Here is a 1,047-nt window from a genome sequence, read left to right on the forward strand (position 1 = left end):
GGAAGGAAGGCAGGTTTGATGCAAATAAGAGAATATGCAGGAACAGTCTTACGGCCAAGAACAACAGCAGGCTTGTCCATCTGTCCATCATCAAACTGAGTTGTGCCCACTAGTTATCAACAGGAGGTGGCCATGTGGGCATCACACTAAAATAGAAATTCTGTCATCCATAAGACAAGGTGAGAAGGTAAGAAAAGGATTAACTGTTTCAGAATATTTCTGGGTTAGCAGGATATATACAAAGAGTTGCTGCAGGTTTCTTACTCATAGACTATAAAGCATTTATTCATTCATTAAACATTTTCTGGGTGCTTTTTAGAAGCCAGGCAATGTACAAGCCACTATGGATACAAAGAATAATTTCATTTTTTAGTAATTCTCTTAAGGGACAGAGAAGTAAACAAATAATTATAATACAGTAAGATGACAGCTAATGTATATACAATGTGCCATGAGAACCCAAAGAAAGAAATCATTAACTATGCAAAAATATGGCAACTTTACAAATGTGTAAATCATCTTTGCACAGGGGCTATACTAATCTTCTTTGTAATATTTTAGTGTTGTTATATGTGCCACAGGAGTAGAATAGAAAATCCAAGACTGAACAGATGGGTCTTGATCAACGATGTTTATCTTACGACGTAAGAGAAGTATTATTGCCTTTACCTTCGTTTCTTACAGTCTTTTTTTTTTAAGTATAGGTGTGTGTTTAATTTTTATATGATTTTTAATCTTATGAACTCTACCTAAACATATCAATTTCTGTTTTCTATAATATCAGTATGTTTGAGAGTATAACCATTGGACAATACAGATATGGATGTAGGTATAGATACAGATATATAGATATAGAAATAGTTTCTTGGCTTCTGGAAATACTAGTTATGACATATTTCTTAAATTTTACAATGACACATTTTTCTTTCAGGCAATTGCCTAACAGAAAAGTGAATATAAGGCATAGACTTTACTGGCATTTAGCAAAATTAAGATGTTAATACAAATAAATCTTCAGTGGCTTTAAGAATTACTATAGGGCTTCCC

The 1,047-nt window shown here is 33.0% G+C and overlaps 1 non-coding gene across 1 annotated transcript; it reads right to left on the reverse strand.

Annotated features, from left to right (window-relative positions):
* Positions 1 to 485: 485 nt before the first annotated feature.
* Positions 486 to 589, reverse strand: LOC112392813 (U6 spliceosomal RNA). The gene has a single exon (XR_003001756.1). It is a non-coding gene; the product is annotated as a U6 spliceosomal RNA (small nuclear RNA).
* Positions 590 to 1,047: the final 458 nt, after the last annotated feature.

This window comes from Neophocaena asiaeorientalis, unplaced genomic scaffold (genome assembly GCF_003031525.2).
Source record: "Neophocaena asiaeorientalis asiaeorientalis breed wild unplaced genomic scaffold, Neophocaena_asiaeorientalis_V1.1 scaffold15, whole genome shotgun sequence".
NCBI lineage: Eukaryota > Metazoa > Chordata > Mammalia > Artiodactyla > Phocoenidae > Neophocaena > Neophocaena asiaeorientalis.